At 38.1% G+C, this 14,096-nt stretch overlaps 1 protein-coding gene across 4 annotated transcripts in view; it reads left to right on the top strand.

Moving 5' to 3' along the window:
* Positions 1 to 1,898: 1,898 nt before the first annotated feature.
* CTDSPL2 (CTD small phosphatase like 2) overlaps positions 1,899 to 14,096 on the top strand; it is a 76,676-nt gene continuing 64,478 nt past the window's right edge. Inside the window, exon 1 of one of the 4 annotated variants that reach the window (XM_029951364.1) lies at positions 1,899 to 2,087. The gene's annotated coding sequence lies outside the window, so the exon portion shown is untranslated. Of the gene's footprint in view, positions 2,088 to 2,146; positions 2,209 to 14,096 lie in introns of those variants that run through there. The other 3 variants (XM_029951361.1, XM_029951363.1, XM_029951362.1) reach the window with 3 other exon arrangements.

The following is a 14,096-nucleotide window of genomic DNA, read 5'->3' on the forward strand; positions in this document are numbered from 1 at the left end:
ATATAAAAGCACTTTGTAAATTGCATCATATTTATGTTTTAGAAGAGCGAACATTGGTAGTTACTACTCCTTGGAATTTTTTTTTTAGAAATATTCCCGATTTTTACCTAATTTAAAAATTATGTTGGTAATCAGTTGGGGTAATTGTTTAATCTGTATGGCTTTCCATGATATACACTGGATAATCAGTAACTATTTGTTGATTTACAATTAGTTTTTCAGGAATCTATTATACCAGTTCTGCATGCTGTTACATCACTGGCTGTCAGTAAATGTCGCATTCGGAGCATTCTTGTATTAGGAAGATAATCGGGTGCAAATGAAATCTGAGCTCTGACAGGATTTGCAGTATATAAGGCTTTCAGGAGACAACCCACTTTGAAACAACCAGATTCACAAGGGTTCCCTGCGTACCCCGCAGCCTCATCTTTCTCTACTCTTCCCTGCAACTCTATCCCCAGCGCACAGAACTACTACCCTAACTACTCAACGCAATCTCATTTTTGGATTTTTCCATCTATTGTTTCCTTTACCTAGGCACTCTTCCTTTGTAACATCAACTCTTAATGTCATCTCATGAAAGCCTTCAAGAATTCCTTCTTGTGGTCATTTTAGCACATTGTATTTGAATTGTTTACTTATCTGTTTTCTTTTTTTTTTTTAAGATTTTTTTAAATGTTTTACTTATTTTTGATACAGAGAGAGACAGAGCATGAGAGGGGGAAGGGCAGAGAGAGAAGGACACAGAACTGGAAGCAGGCTCTAGGCTCTGAGCTAGCCGTCAGCACAGAGCCTGACGCGGGGCTCGAACCCACGAACATGAGATCTGACCTGAGCCGAAGTCGGAGGCTTAATCAACTGAGCCACCCAGTTATCTGTTTTCAATAGACTGTGAACTCTGAGAAGGCAGGGTTCGTGTCTACTTTGTATCCCTCCCATCTAGTATGGTCCTCACACATTGCGTTTTTTCAATAAAAAATATTTCAGTATTTCTTGATTGAAAAATGTGAGTGGCGCAGAGTTTTAGTAAGCGTACAATGCTCTTCCAACCATTAAGCTTGGTTTTCTAATAGTCCACTAGGGCTAGATGCTCGGATTGATATATTTTCACTCCATTAGGCTGACAGTCCTTAGACCTAGGCAAGCAGGTAGAAACTCATTTGTCTGAATGATCGGACTTTTCGGCAGAACCACAGCCGACTTCGAGTGTAGTCGAAAGGCGTGGGTTTGTGTGACAGACTCACAAGCGACTGCTGTGCTCTTTTTAGGCAGAGAGCTGGTAAAAGGACCTTTAAGGGTCACCGGGATCCCTAGAAAGATGAAAGATTCTTCTCATCATTGCCTGGGGCAGCGCTCCCCATACACAACCTCCTCCAGCGCGCCAAGGCGCTAGTCCCACCCCGTCCCACTTGGCTCCACCCACAAGGCGCGCCCCGGTGACTAACCCTCGCCTCCGGGGTGAGCGACGCGTTCCTAAGCCCCGCCTCCAGGGTGAGGGCTCGCTCCCCCTCCCCGCTCTGCCTAAGCAGTTCCGTTAGCAGCGGGAGGAAAAACCGTCCTTCGGGTCCCCGCCTCTTCACTCCCAACGCTTTACTCCCTACTCCCCCCTGCAATCACTACACAGCCAGCTACGGAGGCCCTTAAAGTACAAATATCCCCCAAGCCCTGGCGTATCCTGATAGGTTTTGTCCTTGTCCCTCCATTCGGTCCTAAGTGCCTGCGTTCAATTTGTGTCAGGAATCGGGCTTGTGAGTTTCTTCTGGCGGCAGGAACTCCAACGCTCTTTACGGAAGTAAATGCTGGATTTTTTTTTTTTTTTTGGACTCTGAGGCCGCCCGCATTCCTTCCCTCCCACCTCGCGGAATTGTGGCGGGAGGGGGAGGAGGATATCAAGGCGCCTGCGCGTAGAGGCCGCTTTCCATCCGGGTCTCTGTCCGTGCGGTGCAGCAGGTCGGTAGGCGGGAAATGGCGACTGGCTGAAGGAGCTGGTTCTGTTGCTGCTGCGGGCTAAGCGGGAAAGACACCACACATTGCGCAGTCGGGACCATCGCCGGAGCCTGAGGACACTTCTCTGTCGTCACAGTTAGGTAATCCCCCTCGTTCAGACACTGCCGCTGCTTCTAACCTTAGTCCTCCTCCTCTTCCAGGGCCGTCTACCGGGGTCTCCTCCCCTTCTCAACCGGGTTCTCCAGCGGCTCCGGCGCCTTGGTAGGCATGCACTATTGGCGCCTTATAAGTGCGCGGTGTAGAGCCGTTCTTCTCTGGACTTTCCCCTGGGAACAGAAAGGGTCCTCACTTCCCGCCAGCCACAGCTTCTAGGCTGCGGCCTGTGTTGTGATTTCTGGGGTTAGATTTCACTTTGCTACCCACCCCCACCCCGATCTCACGTTCCTAGTCCCAAACCCTGTGGTCCCTCCGGGTAATTGGGTTAGATCAGCTTTTCTAACCTTGGCCCACCTGATGTTTTCGATATTTTCGTTCTTTGTAGTAGGGTGCTTTTAGGGGGGCGTTGCTCTCAGTTTTTATAAACATTTTTTGAGGATCTGGAATTAGAGATTCCACCAACTTATGTTTATCTTCAGTACAGTTAAAATGTTGAGTTGACATTGTTACTTTTTCGAATCAAGAGTGATAGTAAAGGACAGCCCATGTGGAAGGCCTGTGGTTTCTGTAGTGGTCAATTAAGGGTGAATCTTATCGGCCGTAGTATTATTCTACGCTTTCTTTGGGTATTAAATGACTATATGAATGTTTACTTTTGCATTCTTGACGGAATTCTGTGGTAAATAATTGCATAAGTAAATCGTGTTTATTTACTTCTCACCCTAGTGGTGGCTGGATGTGTGAATGATGTTATTAAGCACTTTAGAGTACCTTAGGGAAGCCTTAAGAGATACTGCTCGTAAACTGCCCTAAGATCCTGAAATGAAATGTACTTAGTAAATATTCCTCCAAGGCAAGGATTTATCTTTCTAGTGCTAATAAAGCGGCACCATGATTACTGCCCAATATGGGTATACAAATTAGTAACTTAAATGATAGGTTTATCTTAGTAATTTTCAGATTGTAGATTTTTTTACATAGTCACCCTATTCTTTGCCAAGTTTTAAGTTTTCTTTTGTTGTCCAGCTGTTATCCTTGTAAAAGCAATGAAAGGATAAAGCTTAGTTTTATCTCCCGCACCTCCTTTATTTTTGTTTCTTTGCGCGTTGCAGATCAGTTTTCCATAAAGCGAAGTGATAAGGAGGCTTTTGGTGTTTTTCAGAATTTGTTTTTCCATCATGTTGAATTTGGGGCCTTGATAGTTTTTTCCCCCATAACTAGTCAGATTAAGTTTTTAAAATGTGGTTCATAATACACATCAGTTGATGTTTTAACTCAGAGGTTTTCAGTTCTCCAAGTTCAGTTTAGAGGACTTCACCAACGTTAGCATGTTAGGATTAAATTTCAGTGATAAACAAGTATACACTAACAACATTATAGTTGTCATTTGGTAGATGCCCCCCCAAGGTCATAAAGAAAGTCAAGGCAAAAGTAGCTCTTAAGTGAAGCGGTCTTTTAGGATTGAATTGAACCTCATACTTCTAGAACCGAATGGGAATGGAAAGTGGAGGTGGGGGCATATTGGATGCTTGTTGAACCTATTTGTTTAAAAAATAAGGCCACTATGTGTTTAAAAGACTGTAAAATAACTGGACTCGTGTAGGCTTTATCTCTGTTTTAATGACCTTTTTGGATAGTTTATAAAGCATTAATGTTTTTAATAAAATTTGGCTAACAGCTGAGTGAGCATTGTATGTAGATTTTGTCTTCCAAGAATTCTCACAAATTGTTTTAATTCTACATTCATTCAGTATCTGTGCTTTTTTCATACTCTTCTCAGTAGGGGTTGAAAGGATGTAAAAGCTGTAAGTGGTATAGTCCTTAATCTCTGTGGTCTTGTAGCTGTATAGAAATTCCAAATAGGATTGTATAGAAAAACTGAATAGGATTGGTATGTCTTATAATATTTTATTCTCCATAGTGTCTCGTGGGCATTTCATTTGAGCTAGTAATTTATTCTTTTTCCACTGTTAAGAAATTAAGAAGTGGGGGTGTTTTCTCCCAAATTTATCTAACTATTCTCATGTTTGTGATTTCTGGTCGAGAGGTTTCTTCACAAGATTATTATAGAACAAAATCTATACAATTCTGGTTTTAATGTTTCGTTTGTTTGTTTGTTTATTTTTTTGAGAGAGAGAGAGACAGCGTAAACAGGGAGGGTCAGAGGGAGAGGGAGACAGAATCCGAAGACAGGCTCCAGGCTCTGAGCTGGCTGGACAGAGCCCAATACAGGGCTCCAACCCATGAACTGTGAGATCATGACCTGAACTGAAGTCGGATGCTTAACCGACTGAGCCACCCAGGTGCCCCATTTCTGGTTTAAAAAAAATAACTTGGAGCTGTTGTCTAGAAAGATGTACTAGGATCTAGACTTGTTAACTATAAAATTAATTGCAGATTGAGTGAAATGGTATTAAATTATTTCAGTCATAGGAGACTGTACTTTGGGTTAAAGCAATAAAGAATAAAGTGGTTTGTCAGAATTTGAAGTAGCCAGTCTGTAATTTTATTTGTAATTTACCAAGTTGTTGTGAAAAACATAAAGTAGAAAAGACACTTTACCCAGAAGTGTTAAATGTTATGAGAAGACTTCACATATGGGGTACTAACGTAATTATTCTGGGTAGATGAAAAAGTGGCCTGACCATTTTAGGGGTGCCTTTCTCACTGACTTAGTAAAGCCTGTGACTCTTGATCTTGTAGCCTCATGTTGGGGCAGATAGAGATTACTAAAAAATAAAAATCGAAAAGGTTACCTGACCATTTTTTAACTGGATTACTGCTGGAGGGGGTCATTTGCTTTACTTTAAAGATGAGAAGATTTGGGTTGCCTGGGTGGCTCAGTTGGTTGAGCTTCTGACTTATGCTCAGGTCATGATCTTGTGGTCCATGGGTTCAAGCCCTGTGTCAGGCTCTGTGCTGACAGCTCAAAGCCCGGGCCTGCTTGGGATTATGAAGTTTTAGTTTTCACTTATTGACATTTGCCATGAGGCACCTATCTAAGCCAGACATATATTCATTATTGGTTGTATGACTACATTAATTTTCAGTTCATCTTTTTTTTAATATTTATTTTTGAGAGAGAGAGAGCATGCAAACTGGGAGGGGTAAAGAAAGAGGGAAACAAGAGAATCCCAAGGAGGCTCCAGGCTGTCTGCACAGAGCCCGATGTGGGACTTGAACTGATGAACTGTGAGATCATGACCTAAGCTGAAATCAAGAGTCAGCCACTTAAATGACTGAACTACCCAGGGGCCCCTAATTTTCAGTTTAAACTGTATTAAATTATAATTCGTTCTATATTACAAATAGGTAGACTGGGAGGTTTTCTGTGTAGTATAATTTGAGAATTGCCAATGCCTAATTTTGTGTCTCTACTGTGTATTGTGAAATTCTTTTTAAATGTTTATTTATTTTGAGAGAGAGAGCCTGTGGAAGCACATGTGGGAGCGGAGAAGGGGCAGAGAGACGGGCAGAGAGAATCCCAAGGAGGCTCTGCATACTCAGAGCAGAGCCCAAAGCAGGGCTCAATCTCACGAACTGTGAAACCAAGAGTCAAATTTAACTAATTGAGCCATCCAGGCACCCCCGTGAAATTCTTTTTAAAATGATGTTTAAAATCACAGACTCTCTGGAAGAGAAACTTTAAACTATTGTCTTTTATTGGCAATATTATTCCATATTAATTTATCAAATAAACTTTCAGATACCACAAACAGGTGAGGGTTCAGAGGTGGTGGTAGAATGTAGAAGTAAGCCTTTATGTGCTGACTTGTCCGGAGAGGTGTGACGTATAGGAACACTGTCTAGCAGAGAAAGGTAGGGTGGGAGTCGAGTCACAGTGGGAAACTTGGGTTCCTTAAGGTCCTTTAGGAATCTTGTGAATCTGACAGTTATGAGGGGTGAGACTAAGCATAGTTCAAAGAATGGCAGAATTATAAGGACAGATACAGCTTAAAGGTTTGGCCAGTTTCCCCTAGTTAGTATGGCATTTTCAGAAGAGTGAAGGGAAACACTAATAATGCCACTGAAAAATAGTGTTGTAAAATTTTTACATAATAAGTCTTTTAACTTTATTATAAGGTCACAATAGGCCAGTTCAGTATATTTTGGATCCATGTTTTATGGTATTCATAAAGTCTTCTGTATTAAGGAGACTAGGAAAGGAAGTATGTCTAGCAATACTTTGACTTGAGGTTCTAGCAGTCAGGTTTTCATAATAGCTATAAAAATTTTAGAACAGGAAAGTGTGTTTACTACTTTGATTAAAGAAACTTAAAACTGTACTATTAGAAGACACTCGAATACTTCAGGAATAATTGAGATTAATATTTAGTAGTAGTTGCTTATATAGTTTAGGAAGAATGTTTTCTTTCTGTGGACTGAATACTTCTATATTAAGAAATTGTTTGGGAAATTAAAAAGCAGACATGTTGCTAAAAGTAGTTAAGGGGGAGATTTTATTTATTTATTTTGAGAGAGATATGAGAAGGGCAGAGGGAAAGGGAGAGAGAGAATCCCAAGCAGGCTCTGCACCGGCAGCGCAGAGCCTGATACGGAGCTGGAACTGACAGACTTTGAGATCATGACCTAAGCTGAAACCAAGAGTTGGTCGCTTAACAGACTGAGCCACCCAGGCGCCCCAAGAAAGAGAAAGATTAAGACTCTGTTAGCAGCATAATATTTTAATTGATATTTTAAGTTTCTTATGTTGACCAGTTAATCTTTAAGTAGGAATTTAAAAGTATACCCTTATTAAAAGTAGAGTATATTACTTGTTAAAGAAAAATATCCAGAACACATAAGTATCTTTTTAGTTGAGAAAACAAATTACGATTATTTGTTTTCAGAATAATTGCTTTCTTCCTGGTATTCCCCAAATATGTATGATTATCCTGTTGAGTTGAAAATGATTAACCTCTCACTGATCTTACAAATTCTTGCTTTAGTATTTTTTGTTTTCAACAAGATAATTATACAGTCCTTTAATTTTCTGAGGTACTGATAAAAATTATTTGAAAACTATTCAGAATCACATTTCAAAAATACTTTTTCTTTTTTGGGAGTATGCCTTTTTAATTTTTTTAGTCAGAGAAAACAAGAGTGTACTTCTGTAAGAGAATTATGACTATACTTTGTCTTTGGCTATTTATTTATTTATTTATTTAAAGATTTTCTTTTTAAGTAATCTGAATTTAAAACTCCAAGATCAACTGTTGGGTGCTCTATGGACTGAGCTAGCCAGGTATCCCAAATAGTAATTTAAATAGAAAATCACTTGGGGCTCCTGGCTGCCTCAGGCCATACAGCATGTGACTCTTGATCTCTGGGTTGTGAGCTTGAGCCCTGTGTTGGAGGTAGAGTATTTTTTTAAAAATTAACTTTTCATAAATCTTGTCTTTATCGCAATCAGAATGACTAATTTTCTCTTGGTAGGTAGTGTAAGAATAGCAGGGATTATTTCAGATACTATAAATTTATTTTGGGCAAAGGCCTTGGTGTTTTACTACAGAATTTTAATGATTTTTAGTTAATAACTTTTTCCTTTTTGTCAGCATCTTGTTAGCTCTTTATTCTTATAAATAAATGTTTTCTGCAGGTTTCAGATTTCTACTGACCTGAGAATAGGTTTAATATAAAATTAATTTTCTTTCTTTTTTTTAATGTTTATTTTTGAGACAGAGCGTGTGCAAATTGGGGAGAGGCAGAGAAAGAGAGGGAGACAGAGGAGATAAAGACAGAGGGCTTTGCACTGATAGCAGAAAGCCCAAAGCCCAATGTGAGGCTTGAACTTAGAAACCATGAGATGATGACCTGAGCCTAAGTCAAACACTTACCTGACTGAGCCACCCACGTGCTCATAAAACTAATTTTCTTTAAGTAAATAGAAGTTTTAATCAAAGAGTATAAATAAGTAGTATCTATCCTCTTGCCCAGTTTTGGTGAGAACTAAAATAAAAGCACTTTTAGGAAAATTCTGCTAAAATTAAATTCACTTCTTTTATCTTCAAATTTTCTTTGTTAATGTATCTAATAAGTACATTGTAACTTGTATGTATGCAGGTGACACAGCAAATTAAAAATGTTAGAATATGTATGTATACATACATATATATATATATATATATATATATATATGTATGTATGTATGCTTTAGAAAGGATAGTGATATGATGAAAATGATAGACTGGAGTGACAAGTTTCCTGTGTGCTTTTTGAGGGGAAAAAAAGGTTTCTCGGGTGTATTATGGTACTCAGTTCTTAAGAATTCATAAATTATATATTTGCTAATGTTGTGTTATAAAGTGCTATTGATAAGAATTTCTTTCATACCATGTAGTAGAAGGCTTTTTATAAGACGTTTAAATTATAGGTATTGGAGGTAGTTAAAATTAAAAGTCTATAAATTATTGTTCTGTTAAAGCATAGGATAAAGAAATACAAATATGCCCTCAGCAGGACATACTACCTTATTCTGTCCATAACAAATATTGATTTTGGCCTAATGGTATTTCTACTGAGGACATAATAAGGTTTTAAGTTAGGGTACTGCTAGTAGTATTTTAAAACCTTATCTCTGAATGATTGTGCCTTAGTAAGTAATTTCAGTGATTAACAAACTGAATTATGCCCTCTTTAGAAAATCAGAGTTCATATTTTCACAGAGTGTTTTAGTCATCATCAGTTTAACAGTCCACATATTTTGTTTCTCTAGAGAAAAATAAGCGATCATAGATTCAGAAAAGATTTCTTTGTTGTTCACTGAAGAAAATTTTGAGAGGAAAGAACCTCATAATTTTATCGACCTAATAACTCAGCAGCTCTTTTATTTTTTGTATATTCCCTGTATTTTGACAAATGCTTTTGATTACAAGTGTAATATGTTTAGTAGCTTCTGAAGAAACTTGTTAGCTAATAATAAAAGACAAAGTTGTACATCAAAAATAGTAATAACCCCAAAATGACCACCTCCTTTATCATACTTTCGAAGGATTTGATGAAAACTCTCCATGTATTGGAGTTGATGCTTATATAACTCCTCTACTTAGTCCTTCTGCCCTAGTTGACTTTTGACTTTTATTAGATGATAAGTAGGAGGAACAGAGAAATCTCTTCCTTCTCTGACGTCATTTAATAAAGGCTTAGGGAAGTAGTGGAGATTAAAGTGGACAGTTGTAGTAACTGAAGTTGTTGCTTTCAGATTTGTCAGACTAGAATTAAAGACGGGAAAAGCAGATGCTGACACTTTTGAAAATGTCATTTGGTATTAATGAAGGCAGTGATTTTTAGCTTTTTCTTTCATGAATATAAATTTAATTAATTCATTCATTTAAAATGTTTTTGTTTATTTTTGAGAGAGAGAGAGAGAGAGACAGACAGACAGACAGACAGCAGGAGCAGGGGGAGGTCAGAGAAAGAGGGAGACCAGAATCTGAAGACAGGTTCTAGGCTCTGAGCTAACTGTCAGCAGAGTCTGACGCGGGGCTCAAATCCGCGAATCTGAGATGAAGTCGGACGCTTAACCAACTGAGCCACCCAGGTGCCCTATGTTTCATGAATATAAATTTTAATATAAATTCAGTAGTGATACTATTTGTAATAGTATAAATTAACAAACTCATAGAAATCTAGAGCTAGAGGAGACCAAAGGGTCATCTGGTCCAGTAAAGTCTTTATTAATTATGAGCCATTCTGAAAACTTTTTAACATGTAGTAAATGTTTGTCTTAATTTTTAATTAGCGTACTGTGGAATGAGTTGTATGTGATAGGATGAAAACAGCTCAGATTAATTAATGACTCATTTCCCATTTTGGCACCTCTTTTTTTTTTTTTTTTTAGGTAAAATTTACATAAAGTGAAATGCACAGATCTGATGTCCAGTACTTTCTGCTGTTGAGGAAATGAAATGCTAGAATGATTGCATGACTTATTTAGTGTCTGATCAGTGTCTCACCTAACTAATGATAGATTCAGGACTGGTACCTCCCTGTTATTCCTTAAATAACTCCCTCAGGAGGTTACTCTGGAACCTTGCATGCATATATTCTTTATGTGGCCAACTTACAATTTATATCTATCTAAATTTTAATGGGAAAACACAGACTTTGTATCCTTTAAAGTTTGATTCGTAATCTTTTTAATAATTTGCTTTATTACTCACTTTTGTTTCCCTCTTTTTTGTCTCATTTAGCAAATACTTGTTTAAACGATGTACATCAGGGTGGTCCTAGAAAATTCATTAAGAATCCTTTATATGCAGTGTTTTGTTTTGTTGTTTTGATAGAAATTTGTGCACTCAAGACTTCATTAACAAATTATTAACTGAGTTTATGCTTGTAGCATTATTATAATCTTGTTAGCACAAGATAATCTGTAACCATAATTATTTGCTTCAGATATTGCTTGGGATCAGGGATTTTGTGAGAGGAAGGAAATCTTATGAGGAAGGAACATTTTTAGTTTTATTTATAGGCTTCTTTTTGTGAGCAAGAATTGATTGCTATGGTGAGGGTTATTTGTGTTTCAGTGACATAGTTTATTTCCATTCTGTAATCTCTGGTCTCTGAGGAAAGTGAGAAAAATTAATGGTTCATTCAACAGATTGAGTTGTTTTATGTGCCAGGTTACTGGAGTTACAGATTAGATTTCTGCCTTCAAGACTCTTACAGTCTAGTGCAGTTAAGGATATAAAACTATTTCAGTAGAATTTGTTAAGAGCTTAGGTAGAGATAATCATAGGTTTACATCGGCTTGGGGATGCGGAGATCATTACTTAACTTACTGGGGTGCATGATACTTGGGCTGAGCTTTCAGTGATGAAGATAAGAATTGAAAGAATGTTTGAGGTAAAGAGAAAAGCAGAAGTAGGATACACCATAGTGTGGGCACGAAACTATTATTATTGGAGTGCAAAGAGAGAAGCAGCAAATAGCAATGAAAAAAGACTTAGTTCGTATAGGGTTTTATATATAATGCTAGAGTTTAGTTTTTATTTTGAAGGCAGTTAATGAGAAGGAACAGGCAGATTTGTAGAGTGAGGAGGATGGACTTAAAGGGGACAAGACTGAGAAATGTTTTACAGGTGAAATCATCAGACTGGTGTTTGTAGGGGACAAGGAGGAATGACTAGGATGTGAAGGGTGGTTAGGTAGATAGTGGGAGCATTACTTTGTGATCAAGAATATAGTAAGAGAGGCGCCTGCCAGGCTCACTTGGTAGAGCGTGTGGTTCTTGATCTTGGGATTGTGAGTTTGAGCCCCCCATTGGGTAAAGAAATTGCTGAAATTAATAAACTTAAAAAGAATAAGTAGGAAATATATAGTAGGAAGAGCAGGTTTGGGTATGATGGTGGGATGGGAATGTGGGTGGGAAGGTGAGTTAGAATGTTTTGGGTAAGTTGAATTTGAGGTGCCAGGTGAAAGTGGTGAGAAAATTGTTGGATGGAGTTTGAAAGTTAGAGGTGGCCGAGAAACTAGTAGAAGTAATTTTGCAATTGACAATGAGGGTTTGGAAGAGATTTTCTCCCCACCCTCCACCACTTTCCAATCCTTTTAGCTGGCCTGCCGGTAAATAGAAAACAAACTTCATTGCCCAGTTTTAGATTGCTGAACAGCCATCTCTTTTCTATTCCTGAAATGAGGTCTGGTTTAAATGTTGAAAAAAGTAGAAATGTTTTACATTATATACTTTCCTCCCTTGCAGTGACATGAGTTTGTAGGCTTAAAATGTCATTGCCTCCCTTGTTAGGTGTGTTTTATGATATAATCTAATGAAATTATATCATTTTCATTCATTAGATCTATTTCTGTAGTATACTCATTTCTCAATCTTGTTTTATTCTGTATTATAACAATAAAGGGCTTACCTAGTAATAGAGCTCCTAGAGAACCTAGAGGATATGTTACATTCTAACATAAATAGAATTACCAAGAAGAGGAAGTATATGCATGTTTAAAATTCTTCCCTTTATATTTTAAGTAATAGTATCAGGTTATTGCAGATGTTGTGTAGGCAATTTCTGATCTGTACTTGGCCCAGTTGTTATTAGGGTAATGCTGACCTCATAAAATGAGTTGGGACATGTTCCCTTCTATTTTCTAAGGGAGTTTGTGTAGATTGGGTATTTTGTTTTTATTTTAAACAATTTTTTTTCAAGTTTACATATTTTGAGAGACAGTGTGTGAGAGAGAATGCGCATGTGCACACATGAAAGGGGGTGGGGAGAGGGTCACAAACTGTGAGATCATGACCTGAGCTGAAATCAAGAGTTGGACACTTAACTGACTGAGCTACCCAAGCATTTCTGTTTTTGTTTTTGTTTTATATGTTTGGTAGGATTTTCCAGTGAATTATCTGGACCCCTGTATTGGAGGCTTTTCCTACGGTTCCAATTTTTTACAATAGATATAGGACTGATCAGGTTACCTATTCTTGTGTGAGTTTTGGTGGTTCATATTTTTTGAGGAATTTGACCATTTCATGTAAATTGTTGAATATATGGGCATAAAGTTGTTTGTTATATTCCGTTATTCTTCATATCATGTCTGTGGGATGTGTAGTGATTTTCACGTTTCCATTCCAGATTATTTGTAATTTGTGTCTTACCTTTTTTTTCAGTCTTACTAGAGGACTGTCAATTTACTAATCTTTTCTAAAAATCAACTTACGGTTTCATTGAGTTTTCTCTTTTTGACGTTATTGATTTTTGGTTCTGTTGAATTCTTTGTCTTGACAGTGGGTTGTATTTTCTTCCTTTTTTGTGTGTCTTGCAATATTTTACTGAATGCTAGATATCATGACTAGGACAGTTAAAGACTGAGGAGATGTATATATACCTGGAAAATTGTGTACCTGGATTTTTAGTGTAGGAAGTCTAGTTGAGCTGAGTTTCAGTTTTGTTGTAACAAATTTTTTTTCTTTGTGAAAAATATTTTAAGTGTACTATTGATTTCAAACTTCTTTAGTCTTACTTGTGCTTAAGCTAGAAATTGAGGCATGAGAAAGTTTTTCTCAGTTTTCCTGATCTACTTTCAGTTTTTGGTGTTCTGTCTGCACCTGTTGTGTTCCTTGTAGATTCTCCTCTCTTCCAGTGGTAGATAAGAGTTGTGTTAATTTGTGCTTGTTAGTCTGGTGTTTTTCTGGTGTAGTCTCAATGTAGGATGGGCCTTGTGTATCTGGGCATCAGAAGTGGGGCTCTGTCAGTGATTGCTTCTCTGGGCCAACTTAGGCTTGCCTCTTTTCAGGTCTTGTTTGGAAAGGAATTCCTGAGCCTTGCCTTAATAGTAGGAGATCTCTAAAGACAGTGGTTTTAAGATCCCTCCACCCAAAACTGTTTCCTGCCCCACCCAGTAGTGGTGGTAGGGTTTTTCTTTGACTTTACCCTCATTCTTAATGATGTCATCACTTATGCCCTGAAGGTGCTGGACTTGCCCCTCCCTCAGCTTTAAATTTTTCTTTGGGGAAGAAAGATCTGGTTGAGGCTTTTTTTCCTGGTGGAAGCTGCAGCCCTCTTTAGCTCTGCACCACCAAGAAAGATTCTTTCTAGTCATGTGTTCCCATATTGCGAGCACCTGGCAGAAGTCTGTGGCAAAGATGCAGTCCCTGGTGTCTGTAGCTCCCAGGAATACTACATTCTATGCTAGCCCACTTTGCCTTCATTTGAAGGAGTTTAAGAATTTTTAGATGATTTTTAAAATGTTTTTATGACACCACTGCCTCTTCCCTTGCTCTGCCATAAGTGAGCCAGTGCTTATATCCTATCTCTCCTTAGGAAGGGGTTGTCTTTTCTTGGATATTTGGTTTCCCTAAGGCCTCAGCTCTCTGATAGGTTCAAGAAAAGTTTGATTTTGTAGTTTATCCCATTTTTTAATATTGTTGTTAGGCTTGTAGAAGCATCCCCCTGTCCCTACCTTTCAGTTGTGTAGTCAGAACCCAATTAATATATAAAAGTGGATCTTTAGACAAAATTCCACAATTAGAGGAGCTTTCCTTT

Source organism: Suricata suricatta, chromosome 9, assembly GCF_006229205.1.
Source record: "Suricata suricatta isolate VVHF042 chromosome 9, meerkat_22Aug2017_6uvM2_HiC, whole genome shotgun sequence".
Taxonomy (NCBI): domain Eukaryota; kingdom Metazoa; phylum Chordata; class Mammalia; order Carnivora; family Herpestidae; genus Suricata; species Suricata suricatta.